Consider the following 19,527-nt stretch of genomic DNA (forward strand, 5'->3'; position numbering starts at 1 on the left):
AAATATAAGTGTAACACATACAGATAAGGACAACATAGAAGAGTCTGAATTTGGAGCCTGAGGGAGAAAGAGCCTGGATTTGGAGCCTGAGGATCTAGCTTCAAATCCTGATTGGCTTCACTATCTTATGATCTCACTTAACCTCTTTTTAAGCCTCAGTTTCCCAATGTATAAAAGAAGGAAGTTGAATCAGACAATCTTTAAGATCCTTCCAGCTCTAGATCTATGATCCTATGAGCATGGGACAAAACAGAAAGCAGAAAGGAAACTGGATATGCATTCTTCCTGAAGGGTATGCATTTTATGCCAAGGACTACTTACAAAAGACAGCACAAGACTCAAACTCATAATCAACCTAGAAACCCTCTCTAACTTTATAGACTCAGCAGGGATTGAAGACTGAACCTAGTAGCACCAACTGGATTCATTAATTTAGAAGCACATATTGCATACCTACTATATCCTAAATACTACAGAGGAACACAAAGAGAAGAAAAGATCCTATCTTGAATCAAAGGAGCCCCTGGTCTTCCTGAAAGCCTTGTAGGGATCAGTTTATTCCATAATATCTGCTTGAACCTCAGCCAAAACATTTCAGACAGCAATTACCTCTTTTGTCTAATTCTTGTCAAACTTCCTAGCTATTCCCTTAAAGTTGGATGCTGATAGTGTGAAGACAGGATTAACTCTCCCCTTGTCTATTTTTAGCTAATCAAAGCAGGAACTTAAAATACTCCTACTTACCAGTGAGAGTTCATGAGTCATTTTCTAGAGTAAGCTCATACCTTCAAAGGCCACTGTCCCCCCGCCCACACACACACACACCCTCCCCTTGGGCAGTGCTAGGCAAATTGAAAGACTGCTATTGGCTCCTGTGAAGAAGGGGAAGTGAAGTGGAAAAACAGAGCAGTATGGTCTAGATTCATTCCTTTCCTGGCTTTTGGAGAGATTGGTTTCAGAGATTCCTTCTTAGTGTTTGGAGTGAATGGCTGAAATTCCTGCCTTGGCTTTGAAGGAGTCTTCATTGGTGGAATTCTGGCTGAAGACGCCAACTGGGACTTCTAGCTGTGGATTTCCAGGAAATCCACATGGAGATCGGACTTGGGGAAGCCCTGCCAGGGCTGAGCCAGACACAGGGGCAGCACTTAAGGTGGCAGGCTAGATAATTCTCTATCTTCTTCTTACATTTTTCTACTTTCACTCTTTGTACTTCTTTGTAAATAAAGCTGCTAAAAGTCATTTTAACTTAAGCTATATTATTTTAAATTGGCGATCACAATATTACCTTAGAACTTTTATATTTAGTTAAAAACCCTAAATTTAACTCTTACAATAGAAGCCCCTTTACTGCTTTAGGCTTGGTTTTTCATCTGTGCCTCTTGAAAATTTGTAATCCCTCTCTTGTAATTCTCTTTAGAGGGAAATGGAAGGTAAGAAATATCTTTTTGCCATCACTCTTTTTGTCTAAGTTCAAAGCCTAGTTTCTAGCTGGTCCTGTTCCAGCAGTTATCTTCCAGTTACTGGTTCACTAGTGTTCCAGAGTATAGGTTTCTCTCCTTACTGGCACACTGGCTGTCAATGGGATTTTAACCCCAGATTTAGAAATTGTTAACTGTTCAACTTGGCATTTTACAGCATTTGAGTTGGTCTGATGCCTGGTGACTTCCTATGTATATATATTTGTATGATCATCCACGTGTGCTTTCATAACCATGTTTTGTTTGAATCTATGATTTCATTGGTACATAGAGTTTTGATGAGAAAACTCAGTCTTTGTTGACCAGTAGAGATCAGCAACTATTACTCTTAGAGAATTGCCTGTGAGATAGTAAGAGCCTAAATGACTTTCCTAGTCATATAGCTAGTATATAGCTGGGCATAGTGACCCCAGGTTGTCCTAATACTAATGTTGGCTCTCTATTTACTACACTGTGGCTTAAGTGGAAAATGCTATCAAAGTAGTTATCTCCACCCCATTAAAAAAAGAAACTAAAAAGCCAAACCTGTCTGCAGTAGTAGTGACAAAGGGCAGCTGGGCACTTCCCTAATTTCCTAAGGTTGCCTCTGAGTTTCTCTTGACATTCCTTGTCTTTTAAGCCCTGGCAGATCAAGAAACAGTCCACCAGGACCCTCTACTTTGTTGTACTTCTCTCAGTGTTTATAGTTGGAAATAGATTTGCAGAAAGCACATAAGAGTTATTAGCATGTCCAATTAGGTTGTATGGTGTTGTACAGTATGTATGTGGGTGTGTATATGTGTGAACAGACACACCACTTAAACAATACTGATAGATTAACTTCTGTTTATTTTGCAAATCCAATAGGACTTTCTAAGTGAAGTTAGCCTGGTACAGAGGGCGAGGAACCTGAACAATAGAAAAGAGAGAAACACATTTGGTTTCTTAGCTTCTCAAACTAGGATCTTGTCTGCACTCAATGCAGTGTTTCATTGGCTTTGACATGGTAATTGAGAGGATATGTTCTTTATCAGCTTTCCTCAACATGGCTGGTTCAGCTACCTATTGCCAGTTAGGCTGAGGTCAAGACAGAAACTTCATTCTTTCAGATTCCAGCTCACTTAATAAAACAGGAACTGCCTCCATACTCAGATTCTGCCCAAAGACAATTACCACTTCCAAATCTCTACACCATGGTGAATCCTTTCCTGTGTACCTCCCAGGCTTCTAAACATGACTACTTTGTGCACTAAAGGCAGCTTTCATGTCCGCTGTTTTCAGATTAGGTTAATAAGCTTGGGGGTAGTTTGTGTTGTTGGTAGTACATATACTGGGGAGATGGAGGGAAAGAAAGGAGAAGAGGGGGAAAAGGGAGAAGAGAGTTATAGGGAAAAAATAAAACCTCAGGCTTTGGGATGAAAAATCAATTCCAAAAGATGTTTGCTGCCAGAAGTTTGAAGGAATGTGTGACCTTAGGCCAGGGACAATAAGATATATGATCATTCCAGGAAGTTTTGTCTTTGAAGAAGTTGACTTGCTGATGAGAGATCAGATTGTAGCCTGCTTGGGAAGGAACACAATAATAATAATCATCATTTATCCTGTGCTTTAAGGGTTACAAAGCACTTAAGTATCTTATTTTGTCTTCACCCCCCCCCCCCCCAGGAGGTAGGTGCTATTATTCTACTCATTTTATAGATGAGGAAAGAGAGGCAGACAGATTAAATTATTTGCCCAGGGTCCAAAAAAAGATAGTAAATGTCAAGTCTTCCTGACCAGTCTATCCACTGTGCATCTAGCTGCCTTGGGACACAACTGCATCATAGTATCATGTCAAAACAAAGTCTCTTCCAGCCAGTCAACCCTACAAATAGAAAAACCAACACCTGCCCAATCTGAAAACAAGAGAAATAATGGGGCTGGTCAGAAGAGTATATCATTGTGAGAGACCAACTTCACTTAGAAAAACATGAAGCACTGGAATTCCTAACCTAAAGCGTCCATGGCTTCCTGGAAAGCCTGTTCCTGTTGACCAGTCAGCTACATTCTATCTCCACAAAGACAACTAAATTGACTTCTTTCTAATCAGGTACAAGACAATATAGAATCTTTTATTTGGAGGGATCTCAGAGGTCATCTTGGCTCTGCCCATCTAGGGTGGGCAAGTCTGGTTAGAACCTGAAGCATAAATTGACCCTGTAATATTGCCAAGTGACTATCCAACTTAAGGTTTCTAGTGATGGGAGGGAAGGAACTCTCTCCCACAAGATTGTGAATCTTAAATTTCTCAGACTTGTGAATCTTAAAATTTCTCAGACTCTACTTCAGAAGATTTGATTAAGCTATTCCTTATTTTAAACAATGAGCTACTTGATCAGGAATGTATTGAGAACTTAACATTACTCCACCCATACTTAGGCATACTTCAGGGGAAGATAAAGTTGTAAACTCCTGATTGAACAATGAAAAGTCCCCAACCCATACTTAAAGTGAAGCAAGAACCCTTAAGCTAGGTCTATTTTTAGATCTAATACAAAAGGGTGTTAAGTACCTATGAAGGTCAAATTAATCACTAAAAGGTCAGGCAACTTGCAAGGGACAACCTTAGCAAAGAGGTGTGAAGTACTCAGAAGATATAATCTACCCAGAGAAGGTGAGAACTAAAAACCAAGAATGGGCAGTCCTAGGAAAAAGCATCTACTCAGGTGTGAATTAAGAATGGTCAGTCCTGTGAAAACGTCTACTGTGATTGGTAGATGGGAAAACTCAGGGGAGGTGACATAGGAGAAAATTCTCTTTAAAAGGAGGTCAGAAGGCCTCTGAACTGGGTGCAGCTTGCCAAAGCTGAATTGGAGGTCAGCTCAGGAGCTGAGAGCTGGGGTCTCACTCTCTCAGTGGGGTCGCTCGATGGCTGAACTGGAGGGTCTCTCTGAACACTAGAGTTTTGCTTGGAAGGATCTTGTGGTGAGTGATTAAAGATTGACTTAGCTTTCTCTCTTAAGGAGAAAGGCCTAGGCCCTATTTCTTCTCTCTCTCCTTTTTCTTAATTCCTTAATTTGTATTAATTAAAATCTCCATAAAACCCAGCTGACTTGGGTATTTCATATTTAGGAATTTTTCCCATGGCGACCACTTTATTTTAATATAAAATCAAGACACTAAAAATTATCTTTACAGTTTTGACAATTCAAAGTCTTGAAACCATTTTCGCAGTCACAGTTTAAGGCAACCACTCTTTTGTCTGTAACAAGACAGTCCTTACATTTTTAGGCACTTCTAATTGTAGCCATTCCAGATTATGGCAATATAACTTTTCCTCAAAGTCTAAGGATTTAAGAAAAAGGCTATATGAATACTAGTTTGTGCAACATGATCATATATACATCTTATAAAAAGGTGGTGCATGTTCAATCACATTATATGTTGTGTGAAGGTTATGGGAAACTTGTGACTTTCTTTTTGTTTGTATTTGTATTCCTAGTGTTAAGCATAGTGCCTGGAACATAGTAAGTTAAACACTTAGTAAGTGCTTGTTGACTTGGAATTGGGTAATTTTGGAACTGAGGAAAAATGCAGACAAACTTTCTGACTGAGCCACATCTGGCAACTTATAAAAGTTACAGAACTAAGATTTACATTCAATCCTTAGAGTAGTCTTTTTAAATGACCATCTCCTGGATACCTGTTCTTTCTCACATCCAGCTTCCACATGTTCTCTAATTCCTACTACTAAAACTCTGGAAATGGTGGCTGCCCAAATCTTTGCCACATTTTGCCTTCTGGGACTTGTGAGGGCAGAGAGCTGGAGAAGACAAGAAAGACAGGATGGAGCCAGAGGGAGTTTTGGAAATGTGGAGAATGGACTAAGATTATATTTTTTCTGAGCAGTGTACAGCATTTAACAAAATCAGAACCAGTGTGTATGAAAAGGAAAGAACACTTAATGCCAACTAAGTTATTCTTCTTGAGTTTCTCTCTCATATAAGTTTGTTTTAAAGGCAAGAGTGGTCAGAACATATACATAGCTTGTTAACTTTGCTCTTTCTTCATGGCTAATAGTCAGAACTTTCCAAAGGATGTCTATATATACACCACAGCACTATGTGGGATTATACTTCAAGAATATAACTTAAACCCAACAATACCATATTAGGTCTATATTCCAAAGAAATTAAAGATAAGGGGAAAGAACCTACCTGTATAAAATATTTATAGTTGATCTTTTTGTGGTGGCAAAGAATGGAAGGGATGTCCATGAACAGGAGCATGATTGAACAAGTTGCAATATATGCATGTAACAGGATACTATCATGTCATAAGAAATTACAAACAAGATGATCACAAAAAAACTGTAGAAAGATTTATATGAAGTGATGCAAAGTGAAGCAAGCAGAACCAAGAGAATGTTATATATGATAACAATGATAATGTATGATGATCAACTGTGAATGATTTAACTATTATCAACAAGGCAAGGATCCAGGGCAACTCCAAGGGACTCATGATGAAAAAAAAAAGACGTCCACGGCCACAGAAGGAACAGATTGAGTCCAAATGCAGATTGAAACAAACCATTCTTCACTTTATTTCTTCCATGAATTCTTCTCTAGTGTAAGCAATACATGTCTTATTTCACAATATGACAAACATGGAAATGTGTATTAAGATAATATATCTACAATTTATATAACTGCTTTCTTGAGGAGAAGTAGAAGTGAGGGAGAGAATATGGATTGCAAAATGTCAGAAAATAAATACTAAAAATTATATTGACATGTAATCTGGAGAAAAAAATAAGAGGATGTGTTGAGGGCAATATATAGCAATAGCTGAAAACAACCTAATACAATATTATTATGAAAATATTGGTGTCCCTTTGGGATATTTATAAAAAAATTAAAATTCACTATTGACACTATTCAGTCAGTCACAGTCAGCAAATCAACATTTATTAAGTACCAATTATATGCCAGGCATTGTGCTAAGATCTGGTGATACAAATAAGTGAAGGATAGTCCTTGCCCTCTAGAAGTTCATGTTCTAAAAAAATAAACATATACAAACAGGCTATATACAGGATAAATGAGAAATAATTAAAAGAGAGAAAGCACTAGAAAAAAGAAGAGTTGGGGAAAGCTTTCTCTAGAAGGTGGCATTTTAGTTGGGACTTAAAAGGAAGTCAGGGAAGTCAGGCAGAGCTAAGAAAGAGACTTGCTCATGGAACAGCAAGGAAGCCAGGGTTACTGAACTGAAAAGTGGCAAAGAGTAAGATAAAAGAAGACTGGGAAAGTTAGGAAGGAGCTGGGTTATGTGAAAATAAAATTTAACTCTCTCCTGATTGCAAAAATGAAATTAACTCTCCCCTGATTGTGAAGATTAAATTGTAACCCCTGCCCATTTTTAGATTTAATCACCAAAAGTGTAAACACTTAAAGTTGAGTGGGGAGATCTACCCATTTTTAGATCTAATCACCAAAATTGTAAACATCCCACTCAATCATTAAGTGGGAGGTCTGTGATCCATGTGTGCAATAGTGGGAGACAAATCAGAATTAAACTGACAGTCCTGGGCAGTCCTAAAGCTAGGTTTAGACTGTGATTGGTAGACGTAAAATTAGGGGAAGGCACAGGAAGTGACACGAAAGAAAGCATCTTTAAAAGGGAGTTACAACTTCTTGAGTGCAGTTTTACTTGGAATTCTACTTGGAGTTGAACTTCCTGTGAGAGGCAGTTCTTCATTCTTTGGAGTTGAGGCTGGTAAAGAATCTGCTGACTGGACCTGAGACTCTGTTCCTGGTGTGGCTGTTCTTAAATCTCTTCCTCTGGACTGACATGTGGTGAGTGAAAAAGATGACTCCTTTCCTGGATTTTATGAAGAAAACTAGCCTCAGGAGACACCTATACTCTTGAGAGAGGCTCCTTGTATCCCCAGGTCCTTGGCTACAAGGGCCGAGGCCTCTCTAGTTAAGGACTAAACTCCCTTGCTTGGGTTGGGCCAGTGGTTGGAGTAATTACTTAGTGCTTGGGCTAGATATCTTATCCTAACCTCTCTCTGATTTTCTTACTTCACTTTCTATATTTTGTAAATAAATTAAATTCCTGGCAACCCTATTTTAAATATAATCCAGTCTAACCTTTTTATATAATTAACCCCCCCCCACCACCACCCTGGTTACAGTTATGAAAGGGTTTGAGCACCAGAGCATTCTGAATTTGATCCTGGAGGCAATTAGGAAGCCACAGGAGTTTTTTGGGTAGAGAGTGACATGGTTGAACCTGTGTGGTGGGAAGCCCTATGTTTCTTATAGCTTATCCCATGACCATGAATGCAAAATACTAGGCATGGAAGCTAGGACTGAGGGCACATGCCACATACTGAGAATGTACTGGTCCTAGCCCTGTCAGGTTTTCTTAGCTTTTGTTGGATACTGTGGGCTACTCTAATTCTAGCCTTACCATCTATCCTGGAACTTATAGCCCCTCTGATTTAGCTGAGATGTATGCTTCTATGAATTTCAATAAGGAGCTTGAAATAAGCCAATTCTATCTCTGGGTCACAACATGCCAGCTGCTCACCATAAAGTAGAGAGGTTGATAAGATTCCATTCCCACTCAAATGTAGTTTTTCTAAGGTTTTTTAAAATAACAGTCAACTCTTCATTTTGTGAGGTACTATAATATTTACTTAGTATCCATGTGACTCATATCAAAGAAATCACACAAATAGAAAAGAGGCAAAAGAAAGAAGGAAAGAGAATGAGAGAAAAACAGTGAGAAAAAAAGAAAGGAAGGAAGATCTAGAGAGTATGATTGAGAGAGTGAAGGAGAAATTCTACAATTAAATATTATCAGGGTTTATTCAACATTGCTAGTCTTAGTGAGATATCTCTCATTAGGCATTTATTAATTCATGGTATATTTCTTTTTTTTTTAAAACCCTTACCTTCCATCTTGGAGTCAATACTGTGATTTGGCTCCAAGGCAGAAGAGTGGTATAGGCTAAGCAATGGGGGTTAAATAACTTGCCCAGGGTCACACAGTTAGGAAGTGTCTGAGGCCCCATTTGAACCTAGGACCTCCCATCTCTAGGCCTGGCTCTCAATTCACTGAGCCACCCAGCTGCCCCCAATTCATGGTATATTTCTAAGCCTGCTTCTCAAAAGTCATTCAACCACATGTCCACAATGCACAAAAAGGTTGCTTAAGGTTTTTGAATATATGTTTGAGGCATATTTAATAAACCTTTCAAAGTCATCCTGGAGAAATGATATCTTGTGGGAAATGGATAATCAGGAAGAGAAATTGGGAGGAAAAGAGGACACCCAGGACAGGCTACAAATAAATACTGAAAATAAATTAATTTGGTTTGACATGGGATCAATCTGGTTTGATAAACATTTATTAAGCACTTAACTGAAAAAATTCTTATGTCTGGCACTGGGGATACTAAAACAAGATACAGTCATAAAAAGAATGACACAGGTTTCTGAATTGGGCATTTGTGTTTAAGTGCATATAGTTTATAATCATGTTGGGAGGTAAGGCAGGGAATAAAGAATCTTCAGTTAAAACTACTCTCTTCAAATCTCCAAACTGTCAAATCCATTTGTTTCTCCGTCCTCAATCCTTTCTGAATTCTCTTTCTCTGCCCCTTTTACGGGCTCACCATTTACATCACATATTTTGTGTGTGTGCTTTCCAGTGTTTTGTTTTAGGCTCTCTCCTCTTCTCCATCTATATTCTCTCTGAAACCTCATTGGTTTACTTGGATTTAATGATCATTTCTATGCAAATAAGTCCCAGATTGATATGGAGTATCACAAAAGTCTTTAAGCTATTAAGGCTTAAACATGCACTAAGACTTTTGGGATACTATTTCCAGGCTCCCAGGTTTGTAACCTCAAAATGATCTTGGACTCTTCCCCACCCTTGCTATTTCTGCTTTAACAAGCCCTTTTCTCTATTCACAGTGTTTCCATCCTGTTTCAAGTTCTAGTCATCTCTTATCTAGGGTACTTTGACAACTTCCTCATTGGTCTGCCTCAGGTCTCTCCCTACTGTAAACCTTAAAATTTCTTAGACTTATAAATGTTGGAAATTTCACCATTGGGAAATTTCATACTTGAAAAATTTCCTATTGATAGTGGGAACTCTATTGGAATGTGAACCCCATTGGCATGGGAGGTTCCTCCTCCTCCCTTCTTAAGATTACTTTAGGACAGAAACCTTTTGCTGAACAATGGAAAGGGCTTTGACCTATGCTTAAGCATAGAACAGGAAGTTCTTTGAGTCATGATTGATTTTAGAATTGATACAATAGAGATACTTGGAATGACAGAACCAGGTCTTGGAAAATACAATTTCCACCCCACTCAGTCCTAACAGGATTTAGGAAGGGCTGCAGCAAAGGATCAAGATTTAATTATTTGAGAATATGACCTTCAACAGACATGTGCAAAGCCACAGACCTCTGGGCGGTCCTGGGTTAAGCTAGAGCCACCATTGGCACAGGGAAGACATGGACAGTGATTGGTAGATGTGAGAACTGAGGTGAGGGAACTTGGATGGTTTCCTTAAAGAGAGAGGGGTCTGAGGACTGAGGGGGGGGGGTGGGTTGGAGAGGTTTTTGGTCTGAGAGGTGGTGCTTTGAGGATTGGCTCTGAAGGAAGCTGGAGGTGGAGGCCCCTGAGACTGTTTCTCCATTTTGGTCACGTGAGTGATAGGGACTGATCTCTTTTCTTTGACTCAGCTATCTAAGGGCTTGGGCCTTTTGGCCCAGCCTAAACAGAAGGGGTATTTAAGCCCTATTCCCTTCTCTCCCTTTCTTTCTCTCTCTCTCTCTTCCTCTCTCTATCTCTAATACCTTTCTTCCTCCTGTTTGTAATTAAACTCCATAAAAGGTTGACTGCTGACTTGAGTTTTCATTTAGGAATTACATAGCTGAATTCCTTGGCGACCTTAAATTAATATATATCAGTCTTTTAAAGTGATTTCCTTGTCACACTACTCTAGTCCATCCTTCACCTGATGTCAAAGTAATTTTCCCTTTATGCAGATCTAACTATGTGTGGCCTAGTCAACCAATTCCAGTTGCTTTCTGTTGTCTCTCTGATATAATATAAACTAATCCGCTTTTAAATTCTTTATGAATTGGTTTTCACCTACCTTTCCAGCTTCCTTGTACATTACTTTCCTTCCTGCACACTTCAGTTGAGCCTAACTGACTTTCTTTCTGTTCTTCAAGCACAACACTCCATCTCCTTGGCACTACCCTGAAATGTCTTCCTCTTGTTAGCTCCACCTCAGAGAGACCCTCCCTTGCTTTTAGACACTTCTCAAACATAATGTTCTTCTTGAAGCATTTCCTGACAACTACTTCCACACTCCCACCTTCCACTCCCATAACAATTAGTGTCCTCTCTCCTAAACGACCTTGTATTTCACTACTTTGTATACATTTGTACTCATTAACTTTATAGATATGCTATATATAATATATATGTGCATTTGGACTTAGTTACTCAATTTAAACTCTAGTAACAACTCTAAGACAGAAGGATAAGGGCAAGACAAACGCTGTTAAATGACTTCCCCAGGTCACACAGTTAGAAAGTGCCTAAGGCCAGAATTGAACCCAGGTTTCCCACCCCCAACATCTTAGGCCTAGTAAGCCACCTATTGAGCTATCATCCACTGAATCACCTAGCTGCCCTTGCATACAGTAATTTTCATTGAGAATATTCCATTAGAATGCAAATAGAGTTTGTTTCATCCATTGCACTTGTATTCCCAATACTTAGCTATCCTACTAAGCCTGGCACACAAGGTGCTCAATAAATACTGGTTTTCTCTTCTCCAGGTTACATGTTCTTTGAATGTCTTTGATTCCAAGTCTAACTACTTACCACTCTACCACAAATATACTTAGAAATCTCATGTTTTAGCCACTTTATCCAAAGAGTTAGGGTTTCAAAAAACTGGACATGAAGAGTCATCTGCCACCTCTGCCTCCCTATTCAATCTCACTTCTTCAACACAACCTTGTATAATATCATGGAACGATATGCTCACTAATGATCAGCAAAACCCATTACTTCTGATTTTCTTCCAGATGAATGTTTTCTGTTTGACTGATGTCCCTGAAGGAAAGGGATTGCATCTTTTATGTTCTATAAAATTTTGCAGAGTATCTCATACAGCGTCTGTAATACATATTCATAGATAACAATGAAGCAAATGTGGGGAAAATGTAATATATTGCACTTAGAGATAAAAACGTCAAGTAGGTTTAGCTAGTTCTATTTTCTCTTAAAGTTGTTTTTTTCTCCCCCATAAGATAAAGAGCTTAAAGGGACAAAAAAAAAACCCCAATCTAATCTTTTCCCTTTTTAAAAAAAATTTAATCTTTTTCCTTTATAAAGAAACTGAGGCCCAGGGAGGAAAAAATGACTCATCCTGTCAAATTTAAAACTGCTCCACCCTACTCAGAGCATACTTTAGAAGATCTGATTTAGCTATTTCCTGATTAGTAACAATAGAGATACTTGGTCTAACAGAATCAAATCTTGGGAACTCTACATTTCTCCACCCTACTTAGTTTAACAAGGTCAGGAATGTCTGCACCATACTCAAGGATTAAGTATCGGAGAAGATGACTTTCAACAGACATGTGCAGAAATAGCAGACAGACCCCTGGGCTGTCCTAAGTCAAAGCTAAGCTAACATCGGTACAGATGAGACACTGGAAAGTGACATAAAACCGTCTATATAGGGCACGTCACTTCCTCTCTTTGGCCTCTTTTTCTGGAGAGGTGTCTCTGGCTGGTAGCATGCTAAGTGTTCCCACATCTTGGCGTGGTGGCAGCTATTTGTCTGGGTTTTGGTGGTGAGTTTGTCCTTGAGCTAATTCAGGTTCAGGCATCTTGGCTGAGCCCTCTTGGAGTTCAGGCTGATTCCTTCCTCTTTTACTCTCCAAAACCTTATCTTCTAGAGCCTCTAATCTTCCCACCTGGCACAAGCCAGGCAGGAGAAATCCCACACACTTTCCTTCTCCCTTCTTAAATTTCTTTCCACTATATTAATTAAATCACCATAAATTTCCAGACTGACTTGGGTAAATTTTTTAAAAATTATTTGGGATATCCATGGCGACCAATAATTAATATAGTTTAGGTCACAAAGCTAAAATTATCCTTTACAATCCAAGGTCACATAGAAAGTAAACATCAGATGCAGAATATGGATTTAGGTCCTCTTACTCTTTGAATTTCCAATAATACAAATGGCACCCCTATGAGAGGTCTTTCTTGATTTCCCCAGTTGTTAGCTCCTCTCTGTCCTACCAAATATTTTGTATACATTATATATGTATTTGTTTCTTTTTGTAAGGGAAATGTAAGCCTCTTAGAGGCAGGAACTACTTAACATGCTTTTGGTCTTTGTGTTCTCAAGAACCTTGTGTAATACCTGGGGCACCTCACACATGGATTATTGCTTTAACTTTCTGGGGAGGGGTCTCCCCACTAGTAGGGAGAGTGTAGGGCTCTACCATCTCTCACTCAGTACCACAATGATCTTCCAAAGGATAAGTCTGACCATGTTGACAGGCCATGGTAAGAAGACACCACCCCTCCCCAACAACTGTAAAGTCCCAGCAGCACCTGAACATGTACCTGAACACCAGAACTTTCTGTTCCTTAGCCTGCCCTGCATGGCTGAGCATCAGACTGAGAACCAAACCCCTCACCCCCAAGAGACTGAGGTCCCCACCCTCTCAGGAACATCCAATGAACTTAATTCAAGTAGTTTACCTCGCCCAGAGGTAACCAAGAGAGACAACACAAGTTACCTCATTCCTGACAACCCCCTATTCCTCCAACTCTATAAGAGGTTAGTTACACCCTTCCCCACTCAGGTGGAGATTCAGCAGCCATTTTTATTGGTGTTGATCTTCCCCTTGCTGTTCCTCTTCTCTACCCCTTTCTTCCAATAAAGCCTTACTAAATCACCTCACTCTAGTCTCATTAGTCTCTCAGGTCAGATCCACATCAGTCAGACTGACACATGTCACCATTCTCTTCAATAAACTCCAGTATCTCCCTGTTACCTTCAGGGTCAAATATGAAACCCTCTGTTGGACTTTTCAAGTCCTTCATAAACTGAACCCTTTCTATTTTTTGAGTCCTTATAACTTCCCTCCACGTACTCTAGGATCCCACAATATTGGCCTTTTGCTGTTCTTCCCATAAGATTCTAATGCTAGTCATCCTCACTGGCTATCCTCTGCAGCTGCAATGCTCTTGCTGATCCATTCTGTCTCCTGGCTTCTTTTCAATCTCAGCTACCATATCACCTTCTCCAAGCAGACTTTCCCAGTTGCACCCTAACCTAACTTCCACACTGACTAGTCCAATCCTCTCATTTCATAAAGAAACCAAGGCCCAGTGTAAAAAATAGACTCGAATACAGGACTACAATCCCCACAAATCTTTGCTCCACTTCCCCAGAATGCCTTGTAATCTCACCTGGGCTGAGATCGAGAAGGTATTTAAGCTGATTCAAAGGCTTTTGAGAGACTCTTGGACTTCCATTTTGGGGCAGGCCTGGTTTTTTTCATAATGTAGGTGAGGTTGTGTCTAGGCCACTCTATGGCCTGGACACGTGTTTCTTATCCTGTATTTTCTTTAATCCTTAATCTTCAATAAACCTCTAAAAAATATAATACTCCTTGCAGAGAGAAACTAATTTCTATCTGCCTCAGTCTCCCTGTCTCCCCTAAATATTAACTGTTACAGATGGCGACCACTAGATTGGATGAGAACTTCTCAAAAATTTTTTAGCCTAGAGATTTTTTTTAAAAGCCATGATTCTCCAAGATGCTCTTTAGAAAAACATCTTGATCAGCTCCTGCCTGCGGCCCGCTCCAGCTCCTGCTTCTGCTCCTGGCCTCTCACCTGATGGCTCCGGGCCTGACCCACCCCGGCGGTCTGTCTCTCACCCATCTGGCCTCCCACATAGACGGCTCATCACCCAGATCCTTGGAGCAGATTGCTGAGGACTCATTGTGACCAGCTGGTAACAGTATTGGCTACGTGGGCGGAGGGGAGAGACAAGAGGGAAAAGAGACCGGGAAATTTTCCCTTAGGCTAAGCCTCTGAGCAAAGGGGTGTATTGGCTCTACGTGGGTGGCCTGGGCTCCACTGGACTGGGGCAGGAGGAAGGATCATATCAGGGGAGAGGGGAAAGAGAGACTAGAGAGAAGAAACAGATCTTTTCAAACAGAAACCTAAAAAGCAATGGGTTTAAAAGGATACCTTTTGACTGTTCTGGTAATAGCATTAACTTCACCTGCGTGTCAGGGAGAAAATTCAACTAACTTTGAAGGGGAAAATGGGTGGCCCAGCGAACTGGGAGCCAGGCCCAGAGACGGGAGGTCTCTAGTTAAAATCTGGCCTCAGATTCTCCCCAGCTGTGGGGCCCTGGATGGGTCCCTTGAACCCCATTGCCTAGCCTTTACTACTCTACCTTCGGACAATAGACATTTAAATGGATAACTAAAAACAAACAAACAAACAAACCAACAAACTCCAAGGAACTTTGAAGAGACTAAAGGCTATATTCTAAGGCATTTCAGACTCCAATGGTTTATAAAAATCTCTGTATTCTATTGCATTTTTTGTTATGGTTTAACTTTGTGATTATAAGTTCATATATTACTGGAAAATTATTCTGCTTGAACTGAAGGTTGATTGAATTTATTTTGAATGTACTGAGTTTTGAAATTCTGTTGTTTTTCCCCTATAACTGTGTTGAACAAATATTATTGTGAATAAGCCCATATATGAAAAAACAGCTTTTTTCTATTTTGCTGAAGATAGATGGACTTCAGAACTGGTTATAATTGTATTAACAACCTTGGAAAATTTAATGTGCTAAATATCTGATTTGATTTTAAGGGTTTTTAAAATATGATTTTTGGAATTTTTTTTAACAATCTGGTTGTTTTTGCCTGCCCTAAGGCCCATTAGCTGAAGTGAAATACATTTTATAACCCTCAACCTTCCCGCATTTCTAAATATGTGAATGGAAGTTGGGCAGTTAATCTCAGGGCATTTGTATCCCTAAAAGCCTCCAAAAAAGGAGCACCCCTTTATTTATGCTCTTCAGCTCACTATTTTACTTGCACCAGAATGATATCTAGATTTCTTGATTATGTTCTTAACCCAAGATGAGTTTTACTTTGTTTTAAAAAATATGTTTAAATACCAAGGTTGAAGGATTGCTATGTTTGTAAAAATTGTGACAAATGTCCATCAATTCATAGGTTTTTAAAATGTCATACAGTAACTTATGTGAAATATGAAAGTGTGTTTGTTTGCTATTGTAATTAATTGGGCTATTGAGAATTTTGGGGATTTTGATATCTACATATTTCTACTACTGTATTTTTAAAGATGAAAAAATTGTTAACCTTGTTCAATTCATTTGCCTTCTACTGACAGTGATCATGGCCAGATATTAAGAGGAAATGGATCTCATTTTTGATGAGAAAGCCTTGCATTTTATATTTTCTTAGCTGACACAGAGTGTCAATGATTATAAGCTATATTTTTGAATTTTTAAAAGCTCTTTTATTATTATATTTTTCTTGCATGTGCAATATACTTTTTCAGTTTTTTAATTATTTTTTCTCTCCTTTTTATATTTGAAGCATATGTCACCAGCATTAAGATTTTCTTTAACTTTTTGACTTTTCAGTGCTACAAGTTTGAAATACATTTGTCAGAGCATGCCCAAAAAGCTTGTGTCTATAAAAATGATGCCACTAATTATTTAAATAAATTATGGGATTTTGCTTAATGATTCTGTCTGATTCCAGGACAAGATATACACACAAGAGCCATTGCACAGAGCCAAAGAAAGGCCAATCCAGGATGGATTGATGCACTTCTAGGCCAATACAAAGGTCTTGAACCTAGTGTAAAGACTCAAGGTTACTATGTTTAACATGTGTTAAGACATAAGCTTTCCTTGTGTCCACACTCACTCTGAAGATACTCACAGACGAGTATCCCCAAAGCCTTGGCTCCTACTTGGCTTCTATAATCTGGTTCCTTTCTTTTCTGCCTCTCATAGTGTGGTACCTTTCTGTAGTCCTGGCTATTGACTGGGTAAATGCATCATTACTTAGATCATTTTGATTGGGCCCTGATTGAAGGACTTGTTATAGATTTATTTTTCTTCTACTTGGAATTTTTACACATAAGACTTTGATAGTCTATATTTTCATCCAGAAAATTTTCTTTTCTTTTTGATTTTTCTGATGTCTTTTTAATATCTCTTGCCAATTGATTCATATACCTCATACCTCAGCCATGCATCCCTAAGTAATCCTTTCTTTTTAATATCACCCTCTTAACGGGGAAATGTAAAAAAATATCATTATTTAAATTACAAAGTTTAAATTCCTTTTGAGAAGAATTTTAGGTAAAGAAGATGCTACTTCCCTGAATCCAGAAACTGAACTGTTGGAGAAGCCATCATGAAGAAGCCTCCAGACCACAAGCTGTACAAAAATGAACTTTGGGTGTGGTTGATTGAATATTTATTTGTATGTATACTTTCATGCCAAAGGGGACTGCCCCCTAACGGGCTTTTTGTCAATGCGTTCAGCAATTATTGGTTTTATTCTTTTGTTTCTCTTATCCTCAAATTATTGTAATCTTTAAATTGATTATGTTTTCACGATCCTTTGTAAAAAAATTAATTTTTTTCAAACGATAAAATGAGGGAATGTAAAAAATAGACTCGAATACAGGACTACAATCCCCACAAATCTTTGCTCCACTTCCCCAGAATGCCTTGTAATCTCACCTGGGCCGAGATCGAGAAGGTATTTAAGCTGATTCAAAGGCTTTTGAGAGACTCTTGGACTTCCATTTTGGGGCAGGCCTGGTTTTTTTCATAATGTAGGTGAGGTTGTGTCTAGGCCACTCTATGGCCTGGACACGTGTTTCTTATCCTGTATTTTCTTTAATCCTTAATCTTCAATAAACCTCTAAAAAATATAATACTCCTTGCAGAGAGAAACTAATTTCTAGCTGCCTCAGTCTCCCCGTCTCCCCTAAATTTTAATCTTTACACCAGGGAGATAAAATGACTTATCCAAGGTCACATAGAAAGTGAGTATCATAAATGTTTGCTGACTGATTTATAAAAACCTGCTTCTATACACACAGTAACAGATCAAGGAACTCAAACTCAGTTCTCCTTGGTTCCAGGTTTAGGGCTCTTGTCTACATACCACTAGATAACATTACTCTGGTCCCTGACTCTAAGGCATAGTCATCAATTTCTAGTCAACTTGTAGATGCTGTGAGGAAGCAGAACATCTCTAGTAAGGCATTTAAGTTGAGAATGGATCAAATGTCAATTTAGTTGTATGATGTGAAACTGAGGAGGCAGCTCAGTGGCTAAAGCTTTAGGCCTGACAACAGGAAGACCTGAGTTCAAATTTAGCCTCATATACTTAGCTATGTGATCCTGCATAGGCTTAACCTCTGCATTGTAAAAAATATCATTATTTAAACTGCAAAGTTTAAATTCCTTTTGAGAAGAATTTTAGGTAAAAAAGAAGCTACCTCTCTGAATCCAGAACTGAACTGTTGGAGAAGATACCATGAAGAAGCCTCCAGACCAGCCAGTTGCACAAAAATTGAACTTTGGGTGTGGTTGATTGAACATTTATTTGTATGTATACTCTCATGCCAAAGGGGACTGCTCCCTAACTGGCTTTCTGTCAATGCGTCCAGTAATTTTTGGTTTTGTTCTTTTTTTTCCTTATCCTAAAATTATTGTAATCTTTAAATTGATTATGTTTTTATGATCCTTTGGGGAAGGACTTCTTCCCAGAGGATCAAACAGGGGAATGTAAAAAATAGACTCGAATACGGGACTACAATCCTCACAAGCCCTTGTTCCACTTCCCCAAGATGCTTTGTAATCTCACGGGAATTCTGAGGTGGGCCGAGATCAAGGAAGGATTTAAGCTGGTGGCAAAGGTTTTTGGGGCTCTTTTCTCTCTTTTTGGACTTCCGTTTTGGAGCAGACGTAGCTCTTTCCATAATGTAGGTGAGGTCTTGTCTAGGCCTCTGGCCTAGGCACGTTTTCCTTATCCTGTATTTTCTTTAATCCTTAATCCTTAATAAACCTCTAAAAAATATAATACTCCTTGCAGAGGAAAACTAATAGCATTGATGTGTTAAGGTCTATGAAGTTTAGAAAAGTCAGACATGGCTGAACAACTGAACAAATGTGACAAATGTGAAAAATGTGAAACTGAAGTAACTGGTACAGAGTTGAGGATTTATAGTTAGCCAATGATAACTAGCATTTATATAACATCTTCTATGTACCAGGAACTCTGCTAAGCACTTTACAAATATTATCTCATTTGATCCTCAAAAAAACCTTATAAGATAGGTACTGCTATTATTACTATTTTATAACTGAGGAAACTGAGGCAAACAGAGGTTAAGTGACTTGCCCAAGGCCAGTAAATAACTGAGGATAAATTTAACTCAGATTTTCCTGAATTCAGGTCCAGCTTTCTAGGTCTACACCTGAATTCCTGTTGTGCAGAGCCTCAGCAAATCACATCATCTATTCTAAGCATTTATACTACACTTATTTTTCCATATATTGTCCCCTCCAAAAATGAAAAATCCTTTGTAAAAACAGTTCAGTAAAACTAAGGGACAAACAACTACGTCTGAAAGTCTACAAACCATTCCATACCTATGACTAGCCTTGGTCTTTCCACCAGAGAAGGCAAGTATTTCTTAACCATCTGTTTTCCAGGATCAAGTGGTCAATGAAACAAGTCTGAGTTTGACTACCTTTTCATGTTATTTTTCATTTATATCATGGTACTTATGTATATATATTTATATATTTCCTGGGTCTGCTTGTTTTGCTTTGCATCAGTTACTTATGTCTTCTCATACTTTTCTGAATTTGTAAAAGTCTTTTCTTTTGGCACGATATTCATCATATTCACATTTCAACATTT

The 19,527-nt window shown here is 38.8% G+C and overlaps 1 protein-coding gene across 20 annotated transcripts in view; it reads right to left on the bottom strand.

Annotated features, from left to right (window-relative positions):
• SCMH1 (Scm polycomb group protein homolog 1) overlaps positions 1-19,527 on the bottom strand; it is a 177,267-nt gene that overhangs the window by 75,372 nt on the left and 82,368 nt on the right. The window lies entirely within an intron of this gene.

This window comes from Monodelphis domestica, chromosome 4 (assembly GCF_027887165.1).
Source record: "Monodelphis domestica isolate mMonDom1 chromosome 4, mMonDom1.pri, whole genome shotgun sequence".
NCBI classification, from domain to species: Eukaryota; Metazoa; Chordata; class Mammalia; order Didelphimorphia; family Didelphidae; genus Monodelphis; species Monodelphis domestica.